This window comes from Protopterus annectens, chromosome 1.part0 (assembly GCF_019279795.1).
Source record: "Protopterus annectens isolate FY-2018-M chromosome 1.part0, PAN1.0, whole genome shotgun sequence".
NCBI classification, from domain to species: domain Eukaryota; kingdom Metazoa; phylum Chordata; order Ceratodontiformes; family Protopteridae; genus Protopterus; species Protopterus annectens.
The window spans coordinates 546836676-546864463 of NC_056725.1; the positions used below are offsets into that span (position 1 = coordinate 546836676).

Consider the following 27788-nt stretch of genomic DNA (forward strand, 5'->3'; position numbering starts at 1 on the left):
AGGAAAAATACTTCTGCACACCTGGTGGCAAACAGGATTGCTTTGACAGCCATCCTAACGTGGTTGAGCTTTTGGAGAATTGGATCTGAAGCTTTGTGAGTTCTAAGCTGATCAAAATGTGTAGAAGAAAAATTATTTCTCACTTCCGTGACTTCAAAATCAGGTTTCTCATTTGCATGTTGTTCAGTGATTTTTCTGGGTGATCTGGATAAAGTTTCAGCAAGATAAAGAAGGTTGCCTTTTGTGTAATCCAAGTGAAAATTTTACTTTTGCAATTTCAACATCATGCATTGCAATGTTGCAGGAGCTGTGTGCATTGGCTTTTTCAAAATAGTGACCAAAGGGTGGTGGTCAGTCTCAATTTGAATAGGTCGGCCATAAATATAATCATGAAACTTCGAACATGCAAACACAATTGCCAAGAGCTCTTTCTCTTTTGAGTATACTGCATTTCAGTTTAGGTTAGGGTTCTGGATGCATAGGCCACTGGTCTAACCTCTTGAAGAATGACTACACCAAGAACAAATTTTGAAGCATCACAAGAAAGAGTTACAGATTTGTGAACATCATGATATCTCAAAGTGGGTGGACTGGCAATTCTCTGTCTCAGGACATCAAATGCTCTTTTGGGTTGTTCTGACCAGGACAAAGTTACATCTTTACATGTCCGCTCTCTGAGCGGTGCTGAAAGTACACTCGTATCTGGGGTGAACTTGCTCAATTAGTTGACCATGCCAAGAAAACATTGTAAGGAAGTGACATTGTCTGGCACTGGCATCTCAAGAATTGCAGATTGCTTGGAAGGATCTGGTCGTAAGCCTGAACTGGTAAATAAATGACCCACATAAGTAACTTATTGTAGCCTAAACTTGCATTTCTGAGGATTTAACTTTAAGATTCACTTCAAGGGCATGTTCCAGAACTTTACTGAGGTTTCTATCCTGTCCGACTTCACCGTTGCCTTCTACAAGAATATCATCTAATGTTATAACACATAGATAGCCAGAAAAAATTTGCTCCATTGCACATTGACTTCACTGTCAGAATTTATCCCAAATGACATTCTCAAAAATATGTACCTTCCAAATAGTGTACTGAAGGTAGTAAGCAATGAAGATTTTCAGTCAAGCAGAATTTGCCAAAATGAACCTTTTGCATCCACAGAAAAAAACAGTAGTTCTTGGCATAAGAGCAGCAACTTCTTTGACTGTATGTGTTGGATGATGAGGTAATTTTAGTACTTTGTTCACATATCTTGGGTCAATGCATATTCTAGTATCATCTGAGTTTTTCTTATGTGCTACCACCATGGAGGATACCCATTCAGTTGGTTCTTCTGCTGGGCAAGTTACTCCTAGATGCACCATTCTGTCTAGCACAGCTTTGACTCTGCATTGCAAGGCTACTGGAACTTTCCTTGCTGTTCTTATAACTGGGATTATTTCAGGGTCTAACTTCATGGAGTACACAACTGGAATTTTGCCTGACTTTTCATTCAAAGAGATCATCATAGTCAGAAAAAATAGTTTGTGCAAAATGTTCATTGTTACATGTGCTTACATGGTGGACTTCTGCATTAAATGAAAGTAGTCCCATTTTCAAACTGTCTCTGAGGCCTAACAATGACTGTACATGCCTCTTTACATAAAATTGCAAGTCATAGCTGTTCCCAGCAGAGTAGCATGAAAGCACTACTGAGCCTTCGGTCTGAATTTCTTCACCACTGTAAGCAACAACCTTCGCACACTTTGCCAGATATAGTTTCTCACCAGCACTTACTTTGGCAAACATTTATGTTGACATAGCATTGCACTTTCAACCAGTATCAATTTTGAGGTTTACAGGTCTCCCATTAATCAGAACAGTACAAAATACTTAATTCTTTTCCCACAAATCTACTGCATTGACTGTTTCAACCAAGCACCGACACACCATCAACATAAAAAAGAGGGTCACAGCTTTCTAATTGATCAACTTGCCTCTTTGTAAATCAAATGAGGCTCATTCTTTTATTAAAAGAGAGCATTCAAAGACTTTTAAAATGATTCCTCTTTTTACATTTGTGGCACTGCTGACCAAAAGCTAAGCACTTTTATGTTTTAGGTTGATGTTTACCACCACAATTACAACAGTTGACTAGGAAGCTAGATGGGGGCACATTCTTTGATTTTGCTGACTCACCCCTCTGCTTTGCTGAGCATGCTCTGAATTTTACTGGAGCAACCCTGGAACTTGCTAGAAAGTCTCTGGTTTTCACTGAAGCTGCCCCACCCATGGGCCTGTATCTTTCAACTACGTGCTGCATACTATCAGCATTAGCAGTGGAAGGTACTAGAAGCATGCATTTCTCATTTGTAAGCATATTCATATGCTTTTCTGTAAGCTCATATATCTGACAAACCTCTATGGCTTTATTCAAAGTTAAATCACTGTCTTGAAGCAAAATCTTTCTCACTACATTATCTTTAATACCACAAGCAAGCCCGTCTTTGATCAGTTCATCTCTTAAATCACCAAATCTGCACATTTTTGCCTTGTTTCTCAAGTTAGTTATATATGCTGCAAACGTTTAACCAAGCTTTTGATCCCTTGTATAAAATATGTGCCTTTCCACTGTAATGTTCATTTGGGGGTACACGTTTCTCTAAATTTATGTTTTAAGTACTCTGGGTCGTCCCGGGTTTCAGCCAGTAAAACTATATGGTGTTTTTTCCCCCTCCCCTGCATACACAGCTGGGGCATACACAAATAAATGCTCCCTTTCAGTGGCTTCTAAACCAGCTAAATTAAGCAGAATAAATGCCTTTGTACATGCATCTTTGTCAGGAAAAGCATCCTGTATGAAAATATCGTAATCTTGCTCAAACACGTTCCAGTTTTCAGCAACATTATTAAATACAAGTGGAGTGGGTATGCGAAATCCTTATGCCATGCCAACAAATGTCCTTGTAATTATGTATAAATACGCACCAGGTATGCAAAAAATATTCAGCTATACCATAAACTTTTTGAAATGACCATTTTCTGAGAAATAACTGTACTGTAATATTACACAAACTTGTGAACATGTTTCACACTTCGGCTAATTTTAGTTAATACGAAAAAGAAGCACAGTGAAAAAATATTGTCATTGTCTTTTTTTTATGCATTTTATGCAATTCAGAAGTTATTTCAAGCACTTTTGTAAGAATTTCTTGTATTTCTGTCAATATATCATTATTGTGAACATTTCCTTTAATTAGAATGTCTTTCTGAATGGTTTTAATGCTTCATTTTATATTCATTGAGTAAAAAATCATTTAAGTGAGTTTATTCATTGAGTAAAAAAATAATTTAAGTGAGTTTTACTACCTGGATTTGTCTTTCTGACCTGTTTGTGAGTCATTTGAGCCACTCCTGTATATTCCTCCAACTGTAACTGCCTGCCTCATGCTCTTGTAGAAGAAGTTTTACTCTGGATCCTGTTCTGACACCATGTCACTTGTCTTCTGTATATTGAATAAGATGATGAGGCTGGGTATCATTTAAGGAGTTTATTATGCACAAACACATCCAGATGGAGAACGGTAACATTAAACTTAAACAAACTAACTGACTACTACACACACATGCATGCTTACACCTCGTTTGTCACTACAAAATGGCACTAGTGCTTGCACGTGCTCAGTACTTGTGTGCAATACCTTTCATTGTGACTGGTCTTTTAGAGAACACTTTTAATACCTTGAGAGTACCTATGCTTATTTTAGTGATGCCTTGGCCACTCCAAAAAGCCTGCCTGCTTTGGTTGCACTCTACCGTTTATGTTAGTATTGATTTTACTCAGTATAATTGAATACCCTTGTAAGAGCCTGACAGTGGTTCACTGGTGGCAACGAGGTTACCTTATAGCCTGGGCAGAAGGACACAGTTAGAATCCGTACTAGCCTTTCCCAGGAGTGTATGTACATGTGAAAATCAAATACCTAGGTGTGGGTGTGTCAGCTACTTGGAACTGGGGCACAGTGCTCCAAAGTGATTCTTTTTTCGAATCTGGAAAGACAGAGTCCAGTTCTAGTGGAGCGTGTTCTCTGTGTTCTCTTGGGGGAAATTTTATTTGCAGAGACCTGCATTTGAATATATTGTGTAAATGCATTCCTTTTAGTGACCATCTCTCACTGGTCTCAGTGGTGAGGATTGAGGCCTCTTGATTACAGGCCAGGGGTAAAGAGAGGCATTCACAGTGTCTACCCTCACAAACAGTTTAATTCAATTATGAATTTTCTTATCTCCCTGAAGTATGGTTTTGGTATGGCTTAGTTACCAGAAAGCAGTGTACGCTTCCTTGCCTTGAAATCAGAGGAATCCCACCAACCATTTTTAAGCTTAACCTGTTGTATGTTTTGACTTAGGAGTTTGTCTATATTGCCACGGTATACCATAGACATAAGGGAATCTTCAGTTTTTCCTGTCAGGTACTGCCCACAATCTTACTTAAGCATCCCAGAGTCTCTTGCTGATGCTAGCAGTTGCTATAAAAATGAGGCTTGCATCACAGACTGCTTTTTCCCTCTGCTTCACGGAAGAGTACTGTGAGTGCTGCTCATGGTTGAGCTATATTTAATGGCAGACTATTGGGCTCCCACTGTCAGTTTGTCAAGGAAGCTAGAGGGATTTAATCCAGTAGCTCACCAATACACAAACACACACACACACATATATATGTGTTTGTGTATGTATACGAATGTGTTTATATAGATAGATACAATATAAAATTGCTGAGAGGTTATATGTAATCTTTAGTCTACCTGGTATGTATATTTCTCTACAAAGAGCCAAGTAAGGAGTCTTCTGCACTGGAAGCAAAGGGAGATTTTAAACAAGGTCAGTGAATTATTAATGTTAGATTTTGTTAAGAAACAGAAGTGGTGTCATTTCTGAAGTTTATGGGTCTTATAAGCATTTGTTAAATGAACCAATAAGTTAAAATGTTATTAAAATTCATTAAAGAAGTTGTCAACCAAGGAAATTTTTTAAAGGGTTTAACTTGGTATTTTGGTCTTTGGCATAAGCAGTTTCATTGGTGAAGTTGCACTGTGATTGTTTGAAGGTAGGACGGGAGTATTTAATTGAAAATTATTTCATGACATGTGGCTCACACTAGTGTTTGCATGCCTAGGCACTGACACAATGTTAATTTCCCTGTCAGTTACCTTGATGTAGTGTTTATTTCCTTTTAAATAATAAAATAAAGTAATAATATATGCACGTTTATTACTAATTTACATTTAAAGTTGTCACAAGTTCAGTCTGACTTTGGATGTGGTTTATCCCAGTTGCCAAGTATTTGGTTTAGCCTTGATTTTACTTTTCCATTTATATCACATTTGGTTTCTTTATTTGTGGTACTTAGAAAAAAAAAGTGAAATGATATGTCATATTTACATAATTTGATTAGGGCATATGTATACACGTTAGAGACTAGCCATTAGCATAGCTCTCAACCGCCTTCCTTCAAAATCAGGGACAAATCCATAATAAACAGAAACAATCAGGGACATTTTAAAAATTGGTGCTATTAATATGAAATGTTAACAGAATAATAAATTGTGAATTAACATGTTTTTTCCTGAAGTAAAGGAAGTCTATAACTCTAATTAGCATCATTTGTTAACCATAATCCGCATCTCTTGTTCCAAAATAGGCAGTTTTAGGAGGGTTAAAATATATATATGTATATATATATATATATATATATATATATATATATATATATATATATATATATATATATATATATATATATATATATATATATATATGACACATATATCAACCAACTTTGTCACACTCCTAACATCAGGGATAGTAGGATGGGGGGTATAGCAGTTGGTGGCTGCAAAAATTATTCCCTTTTCCCCTCTTCATTCATGTATAGTATTTCCTTGGTTAGATTAAGAGGTGGATTAGTGGTAGAGTGTTTGCCTGGGGTTGGTGTAAGAGGTTTTTTTTTTTTTTTTGGAGTTGTTTTGAGTTTTTGTTGCACACTGTTAAGCTGGTCATGTCAGATCATTTTATAAAGGTTTTGGGTGAAGTATTTTTGTATCAGCCCTAATTAAGTTGGCTATGTGTCATCTAGGTCTTTAGATGCATTTTGATGCCTATATGATGCATTGGGGTTTGTACACTTTTAGGGAATGTTTTAGACTTAATTATTTTCCCTTTATTTGAAATAATTGATGCTGTGTTTCCTTTTAGGAATATGTCATCTTTACAGGCCCTTCCATATATGTGGAGTTGAATCTCAGAGGAGGACAGGATCACATTTGAAGAGTTGCCAAATGCAAGTATTGAGCAGCTGACAGAGGTTCCCAAGGCTTCCGAAAAGGGACTCAGTCAAGAGGCAACTGGTAAGTCAATCCAAGATGGAGAGCATTCCACAAAAAAGGCTAGAAGGAAATCCAGGAAGGATACAGTATCCAGTGATGAGAATAGCCCTATTATGGCCCGCAGAGATAATGAGGCACAGCTGAAGTTTCAAGGCTTCATGGGGGGGGTGGGCTTAGTCAGCCAGTTAATAAGTACTTAGAGGGTTTCATTGATGCTTTTTATGAAGAAATTATGTTAGGTTTAATTGGATTGGCATTAAGTAGGGGTTCTACTTCTGCTGTAGAGTCAGGTGCAGAGCAGGTGAGGCAGTTTCAATTAGGCTGGAGACTTTTTCCTCTGTGTTTCCCCCGCAGTCTTTGTCTCGGGAGCTGGTGAAGGTTTATTAACTATTGCTGAATGTGAACAATATTCATTGTTACAGGCCCCTTATCACTGTCAACAAGATTTGTCAATTATTGTTCGTCTACCTCTTTCAGTTATTCATACATTTTATGGCCATTATTAGTGAGAAGCACCCTTGTTGCACTATTACTGAATTAGGTTTTATTATCAGGTAAAAGTATTGCTTAAGAAGTGAACTTTTCAGACTATGGTATGCTCAAAACAAAACAGACAAGAAAAAGCCACTAACAGCAACTTTAAAAAGAACTGCTTATTATAAAGTTAAGCTCTTTCATCCTGTTTTTTTCCTTAGGACTTCTGGTGAAAAAATAGAAAGAAGCAGTGACCATGGCTGTATCGAGGAAATAGATGAAGCTTTTTTTAGAATCCCCACCTCTGTGATTTCCTTCTTTAAGAAAAAATGTACAGGAGTACTTGTTTCATCAAGATTGTTGGACAAGTTAAGACAAACACCAAGTTTGGTATATAGGAGGAACAGTAATCTTAAACAGTTATTGGAGCCATTAACATGTACGATTTCCTCTAAGGATATGGTAAAATATGGTACATGATCCCAGTGTCGATTTGTTTTGGACACTGTTACTATTACTGTTCCCACTTACCCAAAAAGTCATATCATGCAAAGGAAAATGTAGTTGTGCCACCAAAGGGGTTGTATACCTGGCTGAATGTGTCTCATACCCAACATTTTATGTTGACAAAATAGAAAGAATTAGGGGTCAGAAGTGATGAGCATGTTTATGCTAAAAAGAAAGGATATACTAGATCTGCATTATGTAATCATTCAAAAACCTCTGTGGCTTTTAAAAAATGGTTTTATATTGGAGATAATGGATAAAATGATCGAAGAGACTGCTGGGAAGAGAGGCTGGAATACAAGGCAGTGTATTGGCAGCTTTTATTAAATGCAAAGCAAACACCCAGAATTAACTGGTATGTCATAGTAAACAGTGCATTACATTTAAGGGTAGCAAAATTGTAATTTACGAGTTAGTTTTTAATACACTTTATGGATTTTCTATATTATATTAGAATTTTTGTTATAATTTCAAAATGTTTTCTAATGATTTGTAGCAGTCGAGTGACGTTTAAAGACATGCAGGTAGGTGCATGCGTGAATGGGTGTGCCTTCTTTGAAGGTTGGACGTCAGGCTGGCAACTCAGCACCGTAAAATCCACTGCCAGTCATTAGCAGACCAGAGTTCTGCTGTGGCGACCCCTAACCGGGAAAAGCAGAAGGACTTTTTTATTGTTTTAATTTGATGAAGTCTGTGATTGGTTGGATCTAACTAAATGGCACTGTTTAGATGTAAATTGAATGCTTGATTGTTGGATGATTTATTAGTTCTGAAGAGGTCTTGAGGAAAAAATGCACAAAAATGCTTAACTTTAATAAGGTGGTAGCTCATGGCTTTTTTTTTTGTTTTTATGAGTTTTATGTGTACTTGCTTTTAGTGGTAATGGTATGATCAAGAAATCGTGAAGATGAAGGCAGCGAATAACACCTTAGTTGGGATGAAAGGCACCCTGACACATGACTAGATGTGATGATAGATAGGCCAAGAACTCCTTCTCATAGAGTGATGATGCAGAAGTAGGACTTGCTGGGCTTTTAACTCATTGAAGCCTAATAAAACATCTTTTTTTGTATATTTCTAGTTCACACCCATACCACCTTATGGCATCCAGACATTTTTTGAGTCTGGGTTCTTTAAAGAAGTGACTTACCAGCTAATAATAGGCAGTATTGGAAAGGGCAAGGTGTTATGAACAAAGTGACACTAAGATTGTTAGTCCGTGATGTCCTGCAGTGGAGAAATTAATCTTTATTTGCCAGTTATTATTCATATTTTCAAATTTATGTTCAGATTTTTTTTCAAAGTGCTTTGCAAGAGCTGCTGGTTTCTCACATAAAAATCCGCTAGTGCTATTGCCAACATGATGATTCCATAAAGTACCTGGTCTGCTCTGGAGATTTGTAAATTGGGATGTACCCTCTGACCCCTTCCCTTGTCTCCCCCCATAAATTGTAAGCAAGCAAAATCCATTTATTATTCCCTTCCTTCCTAGCTGACTCCTGCATCTGACAAGCTAGCTGAACTCAGGTCACTGGGGGAGGAGTCAGGTTGATGCCCTCTTCCTGTGCTAGTATGCTGTCTTCCATAAATAACAGAGTTGAATGAAAAGGTTACAACCAAAATAAATTCATTGCAGCCATGCAATCTATTAGTCACTGTCCATGATCTGTGTGTGATGGGCAGGGACTGTGAGTTATAACTTTTGCTCAACTGAAGCACTAAATAAGCGACTAATTACTATAGCACTCAATCTTCCTCATTACCTAGAGGAAAACAGTTTTTGTACTTACTTTTCTCACTGGCGTTGAGAGAAACAGCTCTTGTACTCACTTTCCTCACTTATCTAGAGGAAAATAGTTTTTTATTCAGGCATATCCAAGGGTCAGCTCCCAGTGTTCTCCCCTGTCTATCTGATGAATCTGGGCATCTTGAGGCACTGTAGAAATTGCCTCATGTACTCAGACAACCCTCTCCTCCCACCACCCAACACTACAACCTGTGACAGATGCACTCATCTAGCCAAACTGGAGGTAAAGCTCTCTCCAACCAAGACTGAACCTGACAGTCATGAGGAGAAGGTAAACATTTGCACCACACCACACTCATCACATAGTCTCACTACATCTACACCACCAAAGTCCACACATAGAAACTCAAAAACATTCGCGGAGGCTCTCAATAATAATCTGCCTAAGCAACAGAGACCTCCAAAGCAGAAACACAAGCAACCTCCATCCCCCAACACAGCCCAAATGACACATAGCCCACAGACTCAGTGTGCCACTCAAACACAGCCAATAAGGCAAAACAACATACCCAACACACTAGTCATAGGTGACTATAGTCAGGCACACTGATGTCCCACTCACCAGGCTAAACAAGGAGAAGGTTACTGTCAGCTGCCTGTCGGGTGCCAGGATCTGCCACATAACCCACGCACTGAGGTCACTCCACAACAAGTACAAATATGACTCTGTCATTGTCCATGTTGGTGTGAATGACCTGAGATGTACCTCCCTGGACTACATTAAAAGATACATGGAAGAGCTCTCCGATCTTGTAGCCCAGGCAGGTATGACCCTAGCCCTGAGTAGCATTCTGCCATCACCCAGAATGATACTGCAGTACAAGGACAAAATGACTGACTTCAACAATTGGCTAAGCTTCTGGTGTCATTCTAAGGGGATCCAGTATCTGTCTGCTTGGGATGACATTGTCAACAGACCACGATGCTTTGCCACAGATGGCCTGCACCTGTCGCCCCTGGGATTCCGGATACTGGCTAAGGCTCTTGCTGCCCCTATAATGCCTTTTTTAGGCAGGGTTCAAGTAACAAATTCACAACCATGACAGGAACAAGCAAGCAAAAACTGAGGGTAATGCTACTCAATGCTAGAAGTCTAAATTTCAAAATGCACTCACTCGAGGCACTCCTTAAAATGGAGAACATCGATATCTGTGCAGTGACTGAGACCTGGTTCAAGGCTCCAGAGAGCACCCCTGCACTACCAGGCTATAACTCATACCACACTTTTCGGCCATGTAACCTGGACCGAAACACCAAAGGTGGGGGTGTGTCCATATTCATTAAGGATATCCACATCCCCAGGCTAGTTGCTCAGCATAATGCATCCGAGGTTATCCAAGTGCAACTAACTCTTGGCAAAACTGCAATCCAAATTGTAGCTTGCTACAGATCCCCCACCATGCCCCAGGATTCCCACTCCTCTTTTCTTGGTGTACTGGAAAATATTAGGGTTCAACCAAACACTCTAATAATGGGTGACTTCAACTACCCCACCTTTAACTGGGAAAACTACTCATGTGCCAACTCCTTAGCGCAACACTTTCTGGAATTCATAAACTCCAATGCCCTAGATCAACTTATCCACACCCCCACCAGGGGCAACAAAATCCTAGACCTAGTCATTACCAACATGAGTAACTGGTGTTCCACACCTGAAGTCAACTCCTCGTTGGTCCGATCTGACCATAAGTTAATCACCCTTGATATCCACATCCCACCCCCACCCCCATTAAGGAAACCACAGTAAAAAATTTCTCCAAAGCCAACTTCATGTTTCTTAAGACAGAAGTAGTGAATGTCATGACACCCATGCAGATGGACAATACAGTTCCAACTGCTGAATCCTACACAAATGCACTCTATAAGCACTTATGTGAGTGCATGGATCATGCTATCCCAAACAGAACCAAGACGCTATCCTCCAGAAAAAAAGGAAGCCAATCTGGTGGTCCCCTGCCATAAACAAACTGTACAACAGAAGGAAGAAACTGTTGCAAAAGAGAGTAAAATCCCATGAGTGGAGGAGCTTCCTGGTCAGCCTCAGTAAGAAGCTGAGATCCCTTATAAGATCCTCCAAAGCTAGCTATGAAAATAAAATCGCCACTAATTCCAAGGACAACCACAAAGCATTCTATAGCTATGTCAAGAATCTCAATGGCAACACCCAGATGTGCTCTGAGTTACAGCGCAAAGGCATGAAAATTAAAGAACCAACTGATATTGCCAACATCCTGGCAGATAGGTTCAGTGTTAACTTTACCTCCCCCTCACCCCCTAAAGGGCCCATATATATACAGAAAGAATGCAGAGTCCCTGTAATCACAACTACGCAGGTGAAAGCTGCACTCGTTAAAGCCAAAAACACAGCATCCCAGGCTGCGTTTTACGCGAACTTCAGAATGAACTGGCTCCCCACTAAAGCACCATGTTCAATAATAGCCTCGCATCAGGGTTTGTGCCCACTGAATGGCGCACAGCAACAGTTATCCCACTCCACAAAGGGGCAGCCACCACTGATCCTGGGAACTATAGACCTATTAGCCTGACGAGCCTGGTCTGCAAGGCCATGGAACGTATCATCATGGAACTCATAAACAAAGACATTGGTAACCTCCAAACTCTGGATCCCACCCAGTTCGGGTTTGTGAAAGGCAGATCATGCCTCCTGAACCTGATCGACTTCTTTGAGGCAGTCACCAAAGCCGTAGATGAGGGTAAGGTGGTTCACACAGCCTATCTTGACCTTGCCAAGGCTTTCAACACCATCCCCCATTCTGGAATTATAGCTAAACTCAATAAACTAGGCATAAATCCCTATGTCAAAAGATTGGTTGCCAACTGGCTTACTCACAGAACCCACACTGTAAAAGTTGCAGACTCCAAATCTAACCTCAGACCAGTGACAAGTGGAGTACCACAGGGTTCCGTCCTGGGACCGCTCCTGTTTGGTATCTACTTCTCTGAAGGACAGGCTAATACAGAAGGCCTCTGGCTAACGAAGTTCTCGGATGACTGCAAACTAGGAGCCATAGTCAAGTCCTCAAATGATGTGAACATCCTACAGAAGGGCCTCTCTGAGACAGATGCCTGGTGTCAGAGCCATGGCCTCAAGCTCAATGCCAAAAAGTGCAGTGTCATCCCCTTTGGTAAAAACTCTGTACCCATGAGCTACCACATAGGCAGCAATCTACTTAACACTGAATGTGTGATATGAGACCTTGGGACCCAGGTGGACAGTAGTCTCTCCTTTGATAGTCACATCGCCACAGTAGTCAGGAAGTCCTTATGTGGCACACCTCATCATAAAAGGGTTCTCATCCAGGAAAAAAGAGGTCATCGTTCCCCCCTACTCGACACTCATTAGACCCATTATAGAGTACAACACCCCTTTTGGAATGTACCTCACAAGACATCTGCAGCAGCTGGAAATGCCACAAAAGTACCTCACAAAGAGGATTACTGGACTCAAACAAATGCCCTACACTGACCGCCTCAAAAAACTCCAGCTTTACTCCGTAGCATATTGCCTACCCCGAGGTGATCTCTGCCTAACATATAAAGCTGTGTCAGACCCAGAGCTGTTGGACATGCTACACCTAAAGAAATCCCAATCCCTCTGAGCTACACGCTCTAGTGACCTAAACCTTGTCACCACAATAAACAGGACATGCTGGAGGGATAGATTCCTATCCCAGAGACTTCCCATACTCTGGAACAGGCTACCCATCTATGTCAAGCAAAGTTCTTCATTAGCACTCCAAGAAAAATCTTGATGAGTGGATGGGAAATAGGAAATACACCCCGGGGATCACTTCTGTGTCTCTGCTTGACAGTGGCACAGGAAAATAACTTTCTTGGGTGGTGTAAGCCAGGGAACCTTGTTGGCTATGCTTACGTAGGCCCTTGGGCCGATAGCCTAGTACCTACCTATGAACTGCTATCGAAAAATATAGCAGCAGAACTGGTAATATGGAGTTTGAATTTAATCATTGGTGCCATTTAAGAAACTCAAAACAGTTGGCATTGAGAGTTTATGGTAAATGTGTACTGCTGCCTTGGGTAATAGCCAAATCTTGCCCTACCCAAATTAGTTTTACTTTGTGAAACTACTGTTCAGAGTTATTATCATTTGCTTTTTAGGATTCTACCCACCTCATACTGAGTCTACTGTTTTCCAGTGTTATCTTACTAGAAGTAATTAAAGCTTGATCACAATTATTTTGCTCATACACTTATACGTTAGTTTCTAGAATAGGGGATAAATGACAGCTCTCCACTCCTAACACTCTCCTCCCACGTTGTGGTGTTGTATCTTTCGGCTTTTCCCGGTTAGGGGTCGCCACAGCAGAACCCCGGTCCGCTAATGATTGGCAGTAGATTTTTACGTGCTGGCTTGCCGGGCCTAACGCACAACCTTCAATGAAGGAAAGCCCATTCATGCATGTTGCCACACAGAAGACGCTCTAACTGAGAATCGAATGGACAATGTCTAACTGTGAGGCAACAACGCTACTGCAGCACCACCACCGCAGTATAACACTCTCCTCCCATACTTAACAATATTACTGCCACCAATTAGTCAAAACTAACCAAACAAGGCCACACAGCTTGGAGATGAGGAGAGAGTCCAGCTGGGTATTTCTAGACTTGGAGGAAACTTAATAAGATCCCAAGAACACTGATTTGAGCAGTTGTGATGGTTCAAAGTCCTGGAAACATTGGTAGAATTAGTGTTATTCCTTGCTATGTACAAGGACCCAATGACACAAGTAGAGACAGAGTTTTGACTCAGAGAGGGGCTCCCAGTGAGGACATTATCCATGATGGTTCAGCTCTGAGTCCACAGCTGTTCATACTGGTGATGAACTACATAGACAGGGCAGAGGGGACAAATTGAGAAAGCTGAGGTATGCAGATGATGTGGCATTACAAGCTGAGTCTAAACAAGAACTTCTGCAACTGACAGAGGAATGTAAAACTGATGGCTACAGGATGAAACTGAGTACAGTAAGACTGTTATCATGGCAGTAAATGGGAGAAATCAGAATAAACTGAAACTGAGACAGAAAGGAAAACAGTGGAACAGGTTAACAGCTTCAAGTATCTGGGAGGGGTGGTTGAGAGGACAGAAGTCTGAATGAGGAGGTCAAAGCTAAAATCCGAGGGGCTGCAGCCAAATGGCACAGAGTGTCAGGGGTAATGTGTGACAGAAGAATGACACAGAAACTGAAAAGTAAGGTGTGCAAAATGGCAGTGTGACCAGTATAGAAACTTGGGCAGTGAAGGCAGAGCAGTTGAGGAAGTTAAAGGTGATGTAGATGAAGTTCTTGAGGTGGGTGATAGGACAGATACTGTGGTATAGAGGAATAAATGAGGACATCGGGGCAGAAAACAAAGTAGCTCCAATTGCAGAGCTAGTCAAATAGAAACAAATTTAGTGGTTTGGGCACGTGCAGGAAAGCAGAAGACAATCTAGTGAAAAAGATTTGGGAGAGACCGAAAGAAGGCAAAATGAAACAAGGGCACCCAGTGAAAAAATGGATGTATTGAGTGAGCGAGAACATGCAACAATCTGGTGTAACTGTCAAGGAAGGTAGGAGAATAACCCAAAGTCAAGACAGAGTGACAGCTGATGTGAAACTTCAACCACATGTAGAAAATAGGATTGATTCTACGGCTGCTGATGATAACCTTGTTTATCCTTTAATTAAACTATCTTTTAAATATTTAAATGTTAGCAATAAACTCTGAGTAGTCACCCTTCAAAGGTGTGATACCTCACATTTTAAAGGACACTTGTAAAGTCCAATTAACCCTTAAGCTAATAAAATAAGCCTTGAGCCACAAACATTTAAAAATGAATAACATTTTTACCTGGAATACATAAGTCAAAGTATTTCCTTTTATAACTGTTTATACAACAGTACAGAATTTGCACAAGGAAGTGAACTGACAGGTAGTATTCAGAAAACACTAGCTATCAACTTGCTATTCAGTAACTGCTAAAATAATAAACTGTGCCCTTACTATCTGGCCTTCAGAGTCTATTTATTTAGTCAGAAGTTGTGATCTTTCCCATTTGCATGCCCTTGCAGTAGCTGAATTTCAGAACATCTCTTAATCGAGCCTGTCTCTACTTATATAAATATGAAATAGGCTTCTTGGAAGACACTTACATGTCAAATGGGGTAGGACTCATACTTTTCAACCTCTAAGAGTAAAAAATCTGGAAAAGCTAAAATGATGGGGGGGGGGGGGGGCAAATAAGGACATATTTTAAATATTGCACTTATAAACTTAGAAAGTTGATAGAATAATCAGTTTTGCATTCACATGAATTTTCTGAAGGATGTGGAGTCTTAAACTCAAATATTTGTCCTTATTTAATTACTTCAATCCTCCGCTATTTGCCAGAAAGGTGGACATTCTGTGAAAATCTGTACAGTTGAGAGGTATAGGGCAGGTATGATTTAGCAAGTCAGAGTCCAAATAAGTAATCTCCGTAAAGCATTAATCCTGTGACAGTGTACACATTTGTTTCCTTTTTAAGTGATGACATTTTTGATTGTTGCAGATGTAATTATATGATATTTATACATTTTCTTTCATATATTGCACAGAACATGCTATTTGTAACTTGTATTCTTTTAATGAGGTAGTGAGATACCTATGTGGCCACTTAAGCTATTGCCTCTTTAGGTACATGCCAAAGGATGCATTGTACTGTTATTGGTCTAATGTGGGCTAAGTCTAGAGGGACTATAATCTCCATAAATCCTGATGCCATGCCCTTACTTATAAGTTGTGGACATAGAAGGATTTTCTCACCACCATGAGTTCCCAGTTCCCTTTAGGAGAGTGTTATTAATGCTGTAATTTGCAGGGGTGGTTATCTTCCCAATAAGTATAATTATGCATTTTTTTGCATTGGGTTTTAGGACATGGTACTGGTACCATTTATTTGATTGTGTCAGTCCCTCCTGGAGAATATCTGTATCTTTGGGGATTCAGTCATTTCACCCAGCTTGCAGTCATTAGCAAGTTTGGACTGCCAAAGGCCCTCTACATTTGCCTTGACTTCAGAGAAGTATATTCTAAATAAGAGAGGTGCCAGTACTGAGCTCTGTGGGATACCAATAGTATCAATCCTCTTGGTGAAGGTAGATCCCCCATCCCTAATTTCATCTGTCCTAACTATGATCTGTCTGGCTATCCATTAGGTGGCATAAGAACTTGTGCCTAAATTTGTGAGTTTGTCTGTAATACCCGAGTAAAGTATTGCATCAAATGCCTTTGCTAGATCAAGGTAGGCAGTATGCACTGTTTTGCCCTAGTCTATGGCTCTAGTGACCATCTAGAAGAAGTCCACCAGGTTTAGTAGGTATTACCTATCCTTGGCAACACCAAACTGGGATGGATCCATTGTTTAAATATTCCCTTTGTGTTTGTTTATCAGGTCCATGATAATTTTTTCCATGACCTTGCATATAGGACTTATGGGTCTGTATTTTCCTGGGTCTGTTGATGGTCTAACCTTTGTGTAGAGTGAGGGCCACTGCAGCCCTCCATTCCTTAGGGACAAAGCCTGTGTGGAGGCTGTGGTTGAATAGAGGATGTTCTTCATACCACATTGCTGCAGTCCTAACACTTGGGTAGTCCGCTGTCCCAGTCAGCCCGAATACCAAAGTATATGGCTGACGTCGGTCAAGGCGCATTAGTCTGACGTCAGGACGTCAGGGTACAAATGCGCATGACCGACGTCATATCCTCAGTCTTTTTTGCCGCATGGTCCGATGCAGAAGCAGTTTTGCAAGTGCAGGTTGGCGTTCTGAGATTTTCAGTCGGAGTTTCAGACCGAATCAAGTTGGCTAAGTACCCGTTAGATTATTTTGGTTTTTCTTGCCTCAGTATTTTACCGGATGTCAGAAAAAGTGAATAACTGTATTTCTTGTGGGAAACAGATACCTCATAGGGATTACCATACCTTGTGTATACCTTGCTTAGGGCCTGAGCACGGCGTTGTTGGCTGTCGCTCTTGTGCTAGATTTAACAAACGCACTATAAAGAGAAGATTAGATTGTGCCAGGTTAGTTTTGGGAAGCGGTGTAATTATAAAATGCCGCCGGATGCTCCGCGCCCGCTTCAAAAAGCGCAAGGACAAAACAGCAAAGCCTAGGTTGGAAGAACCGTCCGTCCCGGACGCCGGTTCTTTAGAGGCTCGGTGGAGCCAGGGTTCAGCCAGAAATTTATTTGGAATCCCAGGAGAGACTTTATTACTGCAAGATGTGACCTCTCAGGAGGTAGGCCAGGCGGAAGGGCTTCTCAGGTAGCTGTTCTTCCCTCCTTCCTAAGGTGGTTAGGCCCTCCCTGCTGTTTCCAAGGCTTCTCCCAGGGGCAGGCCAGGTTTTGTTTCAGGAGTTACCCCTAGTTCTTCAGGGTCTGTACCTAAGAAGCATATGCTTAAGATGGCAGAAGATTTGATTACAATGATTAGAGGTTCTATGCCCCCTCCTGATAAGAGGCCTAGGGTGGAATCTGAGCTTGGGAGTTTTGAGCAGTGTTCGGATGCTTCTGAGTCTTCGGCTGAAGACTTGCAGGAGTATTCCCCTTACTCCTTCTGCTTCTCCTCCTGAGGATTTTTCATTTTCAGAGACTCTTCATTCCATGAGGGAGCATTTTAAATGGGAAGGTCAGGATTTCTCTGATTCCAGGAAAAGGCTTAGGGAATTTTTGTTTCTACCCCAGCATAGGCCTTTAGCTATACCTCCTGTTCTAGATGTGGTAGAGAATGTTTTTGCAGAGGCTTCTCTGAACCCTGACTCTTTGCCTCCTGCTCCAGTTAAACCGGATAGATATTATAGGGTACCTGAAGCTCATAAGTATCTTTTTAAGAGTCCTAGGGCAGACCCAGAAACTGTTTCACAGGGGCCTAAAGGTGTTAAGGCTTCTGTTGTTAAAAATCCTGTTCCTCCAGATAAAGAGGCTAGGGCTTTGGATAGATGGGGAAAGAAAGTGTATACTTCTTCCACTTTGGCCATGAGAGCTTTGAACTGCCAGTTTCACATGTTGAAATACCAAAATTATCTCCTTTCACAATTAAAGTCTAAGGTAGATGCTTTGGCGGAAGGTATTGAGTGTAAGGAGTTGCAGGATTTAGTTCATGTTTCTGAACAGGTGGGTAAGCATTCTTTGCAATGTGGTTTTGATGCTGTGCAGGCCTCTTCGAGGGTGGCTGCCACTGGTTCAGTTCTTCACAGGCACGCCTGGTTGAGGGATCAGAATTTAGCTGAGCATGTGAAAACAAGGATTTTAGATGCTCCCTTACAATCTGATGTGTTGTTTGGTTCGCCTGTGGAAGCAGTTCTAAAGAAAATGGAAGACAAGGCTAAGTCTATGCAGACTGTTAAAGATTTTTTGCAGGTTCAGCCTCCGAAGTTTAGTAGAAATTGGCCTACCAAGAGGTGAACATATCCTGCTTATGATTCCCAGTCTAGGGGTAGGTCTAGACGTGGTAGAGGCAGAGCTCAAGGTTCTTTTAGGCCTAGAACAGGGAGTTCACCTGCTCAGTCTTCTGGTGAGGGCAGGGGTCAGTCCTTTCGTAAACAGACACAATGACCTGCCTTTTCAGCTGCCAGAATCTTCTCGGCTGGCAGCACCTTTGGGAGGAAGGTTGGCACTTTTCAAAGAAAACTGGAGTTTAATTACCCAAGACAGATGGGTATTGGATATCATTCACCACGGTTACAGGTTTTATTTCCATACCTTGCCTCCTTTCAAAGGCATGCCAGACATTCCTCCTCAACAAAGGAAAGAGGCTCACAAGCAAATTTCTCTGTTGCTCCAAATAGGGGCCATTCAGCCGGTTCCTGTGCCAGAAAGGGGCCTAGGATTTTATTCTCGCCTGTTCCTAGTACCAAAAAGGGGAACACGTGGAGACCAATTTTGGATCTGTCTATCCTCAACACTTATCTGGACATTCCCAAGTTCAAAATGTTGACGTTACAACAGCTTTTACCTCTGCTGGGCAAAGATCACTGGATGGTAACTTTGGATCTCAAGGAAGCTTACCTTCATGTTCCTATCAGACTAATTTGCAGGAAGTATCTGCGTTTTCGAGCTGGGAATTCTCATTATCAGTTCTCTGCATTGCCCTTTGGCTTATCTACTGCCCAGAGTATTCACAAAGATTCTGGCTCCAGTGATAGCTTTCTTCAGGCTAAAAGGAATACAAATCTATCCTTATTTGGACGATTGCCTGATTCTGGCTCAAGGAAGGACGTGCTTCTTCAGCATTTGGAATATGTGATAGCAGTGCTAAGATGCCTAGGGTATTCTGTGAACGAAATAAAGTCCAGTCTAGTACCCTCTCAAGACATGTGCTTTCTGGGTGTGAGACTGAATACAGCAACCCAGATGGCCTTTTTAACCCCGGACAAACAAAAGAATCTTTCTTTACTTCCATCAACTATCTCATCAGTCCGGGCTGACTGCAAGGACAGTCCTTCAAGCCTTAGGGTTCATGGCATCTTGTATTTTGGTACTTCCCAATGCCAAACTGCATATGAGGAAGCTACAATGGTATCTCAACAATGTATGGACACAGCACTGCCAGGATTTGGACACTGTCATTCAAATAATACCTTGCATTCAAAAGGAATTTTTGTGGTGGGCTCAGGAATGTCACCTAAACAAGGGACTCTCTGTGACCCGGCCAGAGGCGAGTCAGATTCTAACGACAGATGCCTCAGACACAGCTTGGGGAGCTCATCTGAATGGAAAGTGGATACAAGACAAGTGGCCTGCCAGACTGCAGCATCTACATATCAACATGAAGGAGATGTTAGCAGTCCAGTTTGCATTACTGGCTTTCAAGGATTTACTTCTTCCAGGGCAGGTGTTGATTCTAACAGACAACACAACTGCTGAGGCATAGCCCCAACGCACAACCTTCAATGAAGGAAAGCCCATTCATGCATGTTGCCACACAGAAGACGCTCTAACTGAGAATCGAATGGACAATGTCTAACTGTGAGGCAACAACGCTACTGCAGCACCACCACCGCAGTATAACACTCTCCTCCCATACTTAACAATATTACTGCCACCAATTAGTCAAAACTAACCAAACAAGGCCACACAGCTTGGAGATGAGGAGAGAGTCCAGCTGGGTATTTCTAGACTTGGAGGAAACTTAATAAGATCCCAAGAACACTGATTTGAGCAGTTGTGATGGTTCAAAGTCCTGGAAACATTGGTAGAATTAGTGTTATTCCTTACATGTACAAGGACCCAATGACACAAGTAGAGACAGAGTTTTGACTCAGAGAGGGGCTCCCAGTGAGGACATTATCCATGATGGTTCAGCTCTGAGTCCACAGCTGTTCATACTGGTGATGAACTACATAGACAGGGCAGAGGGGACAAATTGAGAAAGCTGAGGTATGCAGATGATGTGGCATTACAAGCTGAGTCTAAACAAGAACTTCTGCAACTGACAGAGGAATGTAAAACTGATGGCTACAGGATGAAACTGAGTACAGTAAGACTGTTATCATGGCAGTAAATGGGAGAAATCAGAATAAACTGAAACTGAGACAGAAAGGAAAACAGTGGAACAGGTTAACAGCTTCAAGTATCTGGGAGGGGTGGTTGAGAGGACAGAAGTCTGAATGAGGAGGTCAGCTAAAATCCGAGGGCTGCAGCCAAATGGCACAGAGTGTCAGGGGTAATGTGTGACAGAAGAATGACACAGAAACTGAAAAGTAAGGTGTGCAAAATGGCAGTGTGACCAGTATAGAGACTTGGGCAGTGAAGGCAGAGCAGTTGAGGAAGTTAAAGGTGATGTAGATGAAGTTCTTGAGGTGGGTGGTAGGACAGATACTGTGGTATAGAGGAATAAATGAGGACATCGGGGCAGAAAACAAAGTAGCTCCAATTGCAGAGCTAGTCAAATAGAAACAAATTTAGTGGTTTGGGCACGTGCAGGAAAGCAGAAGACAATCTAGTGAAAAAGATTTGGGAGAGACCGAAAGAAGGCAAAATGAAACAAGGGCACCCAGTGAAAAAATAGATGTATTGAGTGAGCGAGAACATGCAACAATCTGGTGTAACTGTCAAGGAAGGTAGGAGAATAACCCAAAATCAAGACAGAGTGACAGCTGATGTGAAACTTCAACCACATGTAGAAAATAGGATTGATTCTACGGCTGCTGATGATAACCTTGTTTATCCTTCAATTAAACTATCTTTTAAATATTTAAATGTTAGCAATAAACTCTGAGTAGTCACCCTTCAAAGGTGTGATACCTCACATTTTAAAGGACACTTGTAAAGTCCAATTAACCCTTAAGCTAATAAAATAAGCCTTGAGCCACAAACATTTAAAAATGAATAACATTTTTACCTGGAATACATAAGTCAAAGTATTTCCTTTTATAACTGTTTATACAACAGTACAGAATTTGCACAAGGAAGTGAACTGACAGGTAGTATTCAGAAAACACTAGCTATCAACTTGCTATTCAGTAACTGCTAAAATAATAAACTGTGCCCTTACTATCTGGCCTTCAGAGTCTATTTATTTAGTCAGAAGTTGTGATCTTTCCCATTTGCATGCCCTTGCAGTAGCTGAATTTCAGAACATCTCTTAATCGAGCCTGTCTCTGCTTATATAAATATGAAATAGGCTTCTTGGAAGACACTTACATGTCAAATGGGGTAGGACTCATACTTTTCAACCTCTAAGAGTAAAAAATCTGGAAAAGCTAAAATGATGGGGGGGGGGGGGGCAAATAAGGACATATTTTAAATATTGCACTTATAAACTTAGAAAGTTGATAGAATAATCAGTTTTGCATTCACATGAATTTTCTGAAGGATGTGGAGTCTTAATCTCAAATATTTGTCATTATTTAATTACTTCAATCCTCCGCTATTTGCCAGAAAGGTGGACATTCTGTGAAAATCTGTACAGTTGAGAGGTATAGGGCAGGTATGATTTAGCAAGTCAGAGTCCAAATAAGTAATCTCCGTAAAGCATTAATCCTGTGACAGTGTACACATTTGTGAAGCAAGGATTAGTTTCCTTTTTAAGTGATGACATTTTTGATTGTTGCAGATGTAATTATATGATATTTATACATTTTCTTTCATATATTGCACAGAACATGCTATTTGTAACTTGTATTCTTTTAATGAGGTAGTGAGATACCTATGTGGCCACTTAAGCTATTGCCTCTTTAGGTACATGCCAAAGGATGCATTGTACTGTTATTGGTCTAATGTGGGCTAAGTCTAGAGGGACTATAATCTCCATAAATCCTGATGCCATGCCCTTACTTATAAGTTGTGGACATAGAAGGATTTTCTCACCACCATGAGTTCCCAGTTCCCTTTAGGAGAGTGTTATTAATGCTGTAATTTGCAGGGGTGGTTATCTTCCCAAAGAGTATAATTATGCATTTTTTTGCATTGGGTTTTAGGACATGGTACTGGTACCATTTATTTGATTGTGTCAGTCCCTCCTGGAGAATATCTGTATCTTTGGGGATTCAGTCATTGCACCCAGCTTGCAGTCATTAGCAAGTTTGGACTGCCAAAGGCCCTCTACATTTGCCTTGACTTCAGAGAAGTATATTCTAAATAAGAGAGGTGCCAGTACTGAGCTCTGTGGGATACCAATAGTATCAATCCTCTTGGTGAAGGTAGATCCCCCATCCCTAATTTCATCTGTCCTAACTATGATCTGTCTGGCTATCCATTAGGTGGCATAAGAACTTGTGCCTAAATTTGTGAGTTTGTCTGTAATACCCGAGTAAAGTATTGCATCAAATGCCTTTGCTAGATCAAGGTAGGCAGTATGCACTGTTTTGCCCTAGTCTATGGCTCTAGTGACCATCTAGAAGAAGTCCACCAGGTTTAGTAGGTATTACCTATCCTTGGCAACACCAAACTGGGATGGATCCATTGTTTAAATATTCCCTTTGTGTTTGTTTATCAGGTCCATGATAATTTTTTCCATGACCTTGCATATAGGACTTATGGGTCTGTATTTTCCTGGGTCTGTTGATGGTCTAACCTTTGTGTAGAGTGAGGGCCACTGCAGCCCTCCATTCCTTAGGGACAAAGCCTGTGTGGAGGCTGTGGTTGAATAGAGGTTCTAATGGGCCTGACATGTCATGTCTCAAGCTATTTAGGAGGCATCCTGGGATGGTATTAGAATCTAGCAATGCAGTGTGTTTAGCTTTCAAGATTGCAGTGAGGACCTGTTCTTTATTGATAGCTGGAGGAGAAATGGTAGAGGGTATTTCCTGAGGCATAACTGGGGGTGATGGGGGGGGGTAAAATTGGGGCTAAATTTATCAGCCAGCAAATTTGCTATACTCTCTGCTTTGGTATAGGGAGTTCCATTGATTATTAGTTCAGCAGACTGTTGGGTGTTCCCATTAAGATTGTGGATATATCTGAAAATGCCTTATAGCTATCCTTAGCTTGTGAGGCTATTTTAGTCTTGAAGCTAGCTTTGGTGGACTGGATTGGTCCCCTGAGTTTCTTGCTGAGACTCTTGTAGGAGTTTTTTTGCTTGCTGGGCATAGCTCTTCCTATTTTTTGACAAGATTTTCTTTTCTTTGTTCTACAACATATTTATATTAGGGGCCCATGAAGGGGGCTTGTTTTGGAGATTGTCCTAAGTTTATTTCAGTTTGCTAATGCTGTTTCTGTGCATTTATTTACATGCTTGCTTGTATAGGGTTTCCGTAAACACTTCTGTGTAGGTCACCATGTTCCACGAGTTTTTGGGGGGCTTGGAATTTAGCTATGCCATTGCTTAATAGGAGGTAGTTAACCTTGGAAAAGTTCTTAAAGGTTCTGCGGTTCGGAGTTTAGTCTTTATATTTATTTCAAGGGTAACAGCTTTGTGGTCTGATCTGACTAGTGAGGATATTTCACAGGGGGGGGGGCAACATTTCTTCATTTCTTTTTTGTGAGTACCAGATCTGGGATATATGCACCCTAATTAGGTATGCAGACTAGCTGTTCAGGGTGTTTGCATTGACAAACTCCAGGAATCTTTGAGCCTGCATGTTAGTTGTTGTTTATGTATTGCAGTTTATAGTAGGATAGTACAAATCACCATGGATATGGGGTTGAGCTGAATGGTTAGTGACACCAGTAAATACAAGTACATGGTATGGTTATCCTGAGTCATAGACAGAGACCCATAGCTAGCAAGAATATGATTTGTGATATGTCTAAAGTTAGCTGGACATGGAGTCACTTAAGCATGTCATGCTGTTTGTCCAATCTTGTGATGTGCTTATTTTTTATGTAGATCGATACACCCCCACCTCTTGTCCCTTCTTGTGTAGTACCTGGTCTAAATGTGTGGAAGGCACTATAGCCTTGCACTGCGGAGCTGCCTTCCACAGCTTTAAACCATAGCTCAGTAACTGTGCAAATGTCAGCACTCTCAAGGATGAAGAATGCTTCCAAGAAATGGAGCTTATTGTTTTGACTCCTAGCATTGTGCTGTAACACCTTTAGTTTATTTTGAGTACAATTTACTATGCCATAAGTTTTATCAGTTTGACATTGCCTAAAAAAGGCACTATGGGAGGGGGGTAATGTTTTGGCCAATATTCAAAAGTCCAGTGGGGACAGGTGCAGCCCAACCCTAGTAAAACAGCATGGTCTGTCAATCATGTCCTCCCAAGCTGAAAAATATTGGATCCCCTTTGAACGACACCATTATCTTCCGTTTGTATTATGTTATCATCATTGAAGAAGGTAGAATGCTGCTCAGTTCTAGGCTTATACCTGCTTGCAGCACATAATCTGAAAGCTGTTTCATGTCTGTCTTCATATAGTCCAGAAAGGCACATCTCAGGTCATTAACACCACCATGGACTATGACAGAGTCATACTAGTATTTATGATCCAGAGTCCTGAGTGCATGTGTGATGTGGTGGATCCTTGCCTTGTTAGGTAACTGACCGTGACTGTCTTCTTGCTCAATCTGGTGTGGGACATCTCTGTGTTTCGCAATAGTGTCTAGAATGACCAATATATTGGGTTGTGTGGTAATTTGCCTTATGTGAGTTAGTGAGTTTATGCATCTGATCTGTAGTAGGGGTAGTGTGTGTGCGCATGCGTGTGTGCGTGTGTCTACATACATACCCTCACACACACACAGACATGCACGTATCCTCAGGTGCTCTCCTTTGTTTTGCCCAATCTTGGGCTCCCCACACTGTGCACATTACTTTTTTTCTTCCTTTTCTCAAATTTTGCCTTAATTCTTTCACTTTTTTAAGAAACCATAAATTTATATATGCTCTGAAGTACATTTTTTTAAAGTCCTTTTTGTACACAACTTTTTTTATCCAGTGATGGCTTGAATAGAAATAATGATTAAGGAAAAAAATTCTGTGTTGCTGTTCAACTTTAGTTCCCCCTGCATGCTTTCAATACACCTTTTCTGACCAAGACAGCACAATAATAACCATGTAGAAAATTACTCAATTAAGCTGGGACCCCAGAAGCCATAGGGTTATAGATACTCAGTGATGCTGTAATGGTGGCCTTAAGAGAAAGCACGTGTAAGAAAAGAGTTTGTCTTATTTTTTCTTCCAAGGAAGACACAGGTCATGCTCAAGGCTTAATGTTCAAAGTTGGCAAAATAACTCACAATAAACAGGCCAATAGTTTTGAGGATACACAGATCCTCTGGGGGTTAACCCCCCAAAAAAGACAGTCACTGCCTGTGCATCACTCTGGTGTTAGATTGAGATGAAAGCAGAGACTGAAATGGCCAGTCACATATTTCAGCTGACTGCTGTCATACATACATTGCATGCCACCTCACCCCTAATTCCCTAAGGCAGTCACCTGTATAACTGCCTGATGTGTGGTTGTCAGGAAAGTTTAAAATATTATTATAGTGAGACATTCCACTTTGTTGCTACTAGACAGTATACAGCCCCTACAGAAGCTATAGCAGACTTCTTTGTACACCTCTGAAGCTATAGCAGACTTATTTGTACATCTCTAAGGTCTGTGAGGAAAGTAAAAGAAACACTAACCATAGTGTCCACAGCACAAACACAAGCTTTAATGATATCTTGTGCACATTTCTAAGGTTTGACTGTAATGAAAATGAAAGAATAATGACCACACAATCCCCAGCCCCCCCTCAAAAAACCTACAGAAACCTTCAGCATACACAGACATCTAAGATGGTTTTAGAATGGTTGTGGTTAGGAGCTGAAGCTACTACTAAGTCCAAGTCAAAATCCATTTATACAGTCTAGGGAGTGGGGGCCACAAGGCTCCTATAAGATTACATTTTTACTGATAACCTGAGGAGAAATATATGTGTTCTGGCATTACTGGATGTGTGCACAGATAAAATCAGTGATTTTTTTTATATAAACAAACAAGCATACACCATAGCAATACTAGTTTTGCACTTATTTCAGCAAATAGTAATACACTGTGCAACACGAATACTGCCTCACCAGATCAGTGACTATTGTTTAGCAGTCAAAGAGCAGCAGGGGTAAGTCAGTTTTATTTACCTCGATGAGGAATAATGCATACCTGTTACTGTCCCTGATTTCACAGACCATCCCTGATTTTGCCCCATAATTTTACTCTGTCCCTCATAAAAAGTTTGCTTTACTAATAAATCATTTAGGAATACAGACAGTCAATAAATTCAGAGATCAGAATTTTATACTTCTTATTGTCCAAAAATGCATTTTGGTGCAGAATGTGTTATTCTATTATTTTTTTTATTTTTTAGGTGAATTAGAGTAATATTTAAAACATGTTCCTGATTTTGAGTCTTTATTCTGCTATTATTTTTGGCTTTGTCCAGAACTCTTGAGCAAGACATTGAGAGTTATAGTATCTGGTGTTCTGCCAGTATTTATAAGGGTCTATATTATATCTTCGAAGAGTCAGTTCAGTGAATGGCATTTTACATTGAAATGCCGTTCAGCGTACTCGCTGTTGTGGGGGGCTCGAGATCGCACTACAGTGAGGAAAGGACAAATTTTCTGATCTTCAGTGTACTGCGATCTCACTATGAACAATTCGCTGATTGGCATTTTTATGTAAAATGCCATTTGCTGAACTGACTCTTCGAAGATATACTATAGACCCTATTTATAAAGCTCCTTGAAAGAGAAAACCATCCTTGAAGATTGGAAGCATCAGCTCTTCTAAAAATCCAAGGTATGCATTGAGATTAGTCAGTCTCAGCTGCTGATCTTTAGCACTTACCTTGCTCATGTTCATTGTCAGCTTTATTGTAAAAGGATCATATCACAGCCCTGTTCAAAGAGAGTAATCAGAAAATTAATACATTTTCTCTAATTTTTTCCCATCCAGCAGCCGCTTTTTAGATCCCACACAGTCAAAGATGTTTAAGTCCTCCTCCTGCAGCCATGGGTATTGCAGATACCTAAAGCTAGCTGTGTTGTTTGTTGTAGTGGAGAGAATGCCCACCAGTAGGATTTAACTAAGCCAGAAGCCCTATGCCAGTGGTAAAATATGTAATGGAATTGTGAAGCCTGTTACTGGACAAAACACTGTTACTATAACCAGAGATATCTTTGAATTTTAAAGAA

The 27788-nt window shown here is 40.7% G+C and overlaps 1 long non-coding RNA gene across 1 annotated transcript in view; it reads left to right on the forward strand.

Annotated features, from left to right (window-relative positions):
- The window catches only part of LOC122793338, a 443731-nt gene that overhangs the window by 94018 nt on the left and 321925 nt on the right, over positions 1-27788 (forward strand). The window contains exon 2 of the long non-coding RNA XR_006363469.1: positions 6238-6389. This is a non-coding gene — a long non-coding RNA (uncharacterized LOC122793338). The remainder of the gene's footprint in view (positions 1-6237; positions 6390-27788) is intronic.